At 40.1% G+C, this 3,129-nt stretch overlaps 1 pseudogene; it reads left to right on the top strand.

Annotated features, from left to right (window-relative positions):
• Positions 1-972: 972 nt before the first annotated feature.
• Positions 973-2,504, top strand: LOC114081759 (serine incorporator 3-like; annotated as a pseudogene).
• Positions 2,505-3,129: the final 625 nt, after the last annotated feature.

Below are 3,129 nucleotides of genomic sequence, written 5' to 3'. Positions count from 1 at the left end.
TAAATACTGGCATAAAATACCTTTACAGAGAATGCTATTGAAATACATAATGCATTTTTCTTATTTATTTGGTTATACATGATAGTTGTTTTAGTGAGAATGGGAGAAAATCTTTGCTAGTTACTCTTCTGGCAGAGGATTAATACCTAGAATATATAAAGAACTCAAAACACTTTACTCCACAAAAATCAAGTTACCCAATTAACAAATGGGCAAATGAATTAAGCAGACACTTCTCAAAATAATTACAAATAGCCAACAAATAAATTTGAAAATTCAACATTATTAACAATTAGAGAAATGAGATTCAAAATTATCCTGAAATTTCATCTGACACCAGTCAGAATGGCAGTCATCAAAAATACAAAAAATAATAAATGCTGGAGAGGATGTGGAGAAAAAGGAACACGTTTACGCTATTGGTGGGATTGTAAATTCATATGACCACTATGGAAATCAATATGGAGGTTCCTCAAAAGACTAGGCATGGAACCACCATAGGACCCTGCTCTACTCCTCTTCAGTATTTATCCTAAAGAATTAAAGTCATCCTACTACAGTGACACATGCATACCCATGTTTATGGCAGAACAATTCACAATAACCAAACTATGGAACCAGCCTAGATATTCACTGATGGATGAATAGATCATCTCACCATTGTGTAATCCACAAGAAATTAATTTTTGAAAAAAAAATTTGGGTCAATGGCAGAAAGATCAATAAATCGAAGGGAGCAGAGGGAGGGAAAGAGAAGGGGAGGGAGAGATACTGGAATCTGAATTCAAATAAGATATATTCCAGGCTTCTATAATCATATCAAAATGGATCTATTGTCATGTATCACTAAAAAGGAACCAACAAAAGAATGAAGCAATGTGAGTTTTGGGAGGGGATGGGCCGTATTTCGGGCCCGAGATACCATCCAGTTTCTGGGACTATGCTTCAGCTGACTGTTACTGTCCCGTCACCATGGGGGCTGTGCTGGGTATCTTCTCTCTTGCCAGCTGAATGGAGAAATATAACTAGGTTATGTAACTTGCTGAGGGAAAGTGGCAGAGATGACACGGACTCCAGATCACTGAAGGAGATCTCAGGCTGCCCGTGTTGTTCCTTGCTGCAGGTCCCCTGCCTCTGCAGTGGTGCACCATGCTTGCTGTGTAGTTGCTGCTCCAACATTAAGAATTCCACTGTGACTCGGTTCATCTATGCTTTTATTCTCCTCCTGGGAACTGCTGTGCCCTGTATCATGCTGACAGAAGGGACAGAAACTCAGATGACGAAGATTCCTGGATTCTGTGAAGGGTGATTTAAAATCAAGATGGCTGATATAAAGGCAGATAAAGATTGGGATGTGCTGGTTTGTTATAAAGCTATGTGTCAGATCAACTTTATCTTAGCCATTTTTGAGGGGAGGTTCTTCTTTTTGCTCATGTTTAAAAATAAAAGCAAGTAAAGCTCCCAGAGCAGCAGTACACACTGGGTTTTTTTATTCAAAATCGCTGCCATTGTTGGTATCACGATTGGATCTTTCTGCATCCCTGGGGGTACTTCACCTCGGCCTGGTTTGTTGTTGGTAAGGTGGGAGCTGCTTTGCTCATGACCTCATCCAGCTGGTGCTCTTGGTAGACCTAGCTAACTCTTGGAATGAATTATGGGTGAGTCGTATGGAAGAAAGAAACCCAAAGGTCTGATATGCCACTTTACTCTCTGTTACAACCTTGTTTTATATCCTGCCAATCGTCATTGTTGGGTTATTCCACACATACTACACTAAACCAGATGGCTGCACAGAAAACAAATTCTTCATCAATATTAATCTGATTCTCTGTGTTGTAGTTTCCATTATATCCATCCACCTCAAAATTCAGGAACATCAGCCTCGTTCAGGTCTCCTACAGTCCTCTGTCATCATGCTCTATACCTGTACCTCCCTGGTCAGCCACGACAAATGAACCTGGTGGTTCCTGCAACCATGCTGAGAACCATTACACACATAGCTTCACCAACCATGGCTCCTGCAAACTCCACTGCTGTAGTTCCTATCTCTGCTCCACCATCAAAGAAGAGGCACTTTCTGGATGTAGAAAATCTTCTAGGGCTTACAGTCTTGATTTTCTGTCTTTTGTATTCTAGCATTCGCACTTCCAGCAACAGCCAAGTGAACAAGCTGACCCCACTCAGGGAGTGACAGCGTGATCCTTGATGATACAGCTGCCAGTGGAGCCACTGATGAATAAGATGGACAGCCTTGGTGGCCTGTGAACAACGAGAGAGAGGGAGTTCAGTACAGCTACTTGTTTTTCCACTTGATGCTCTATTTGGCTTCCTTGTACATCATGATGACACTGAATAGCTGGTATAGCCCTGATGCCAAATTCCAGAGTGTGTCCAGCAAGTGGCCTGCTGTGTGGGTTAAGATCAGCTCCAGCTGGGTGTGCCTCCTCCTTTATGTCTGGACACTTGTGGCTCCATTCATCCTCACTAATAGGGATTTTAGCTGAACTTCTGAGTTCCAACTATTGAAGTTACTAAAGGTCTCACCTTTGCTGAAAACCCATATCCCTTTTAAGTTTGCTTCAACTAAACTATTAAGTGAATGCTTTGCAAATTTGACTATATCCACGTTTATATCAAAAAGCAAGACTGAAAATGCTTGGTGCAGAATCTGAACTTTTCATTTTTATGTATATTACGTTTGTTTGTAAGGATATAGCACAAAAGAACATTTTTGCATTTTAAAGAGTACTACAGCTGTGCTGTGAAAAGAGTTCTTTATGAAAACCTGTAGGGTTCTACAACTTTGGTTTAAAATATTAGATAGAAGAATATTGGATATGTGAAGCTACCATTAACATATTTTTATTGCATTCTCCTTAAAAAGAAAAAAATGCATTTATATGATATTTTCCTCCATGAAGTTCTCTAATTGTGTGATACAAGCGCATTTTTAGTGCAAAGTCTTTGGAGGTGTGTAGCATCATAGCTCCTGGGTAAGCAGCATGTTTGTGGGTCCTTCTCCAGAAGCATGGTTGCTAATGAGGCTGCTGCTTCTAAATTTTGAATTTATTTACTTTTTTAATATTACAGAATTGATGCTGCTTGATACAAGTCTGTGGCTTTGCCAGA

Source organism: Marmota flaviventris, chromosome 1, assembly GCF_047511675.1.
Source record: "Marmota flaviventris isolate mMarFla1 chromosome 1, mMarFla1.hap1, whole genome shotgun sequence".
Classification (NCBI taxonomy): Eukaryota; Metazoa; Chordata; class Mammalia; order Rodentia; family Sciuridae; genus Marmota; species Marmota flaviventris.
This window is presented reverse-complemented; position numbering and strand designations above follow the sequence as displayed.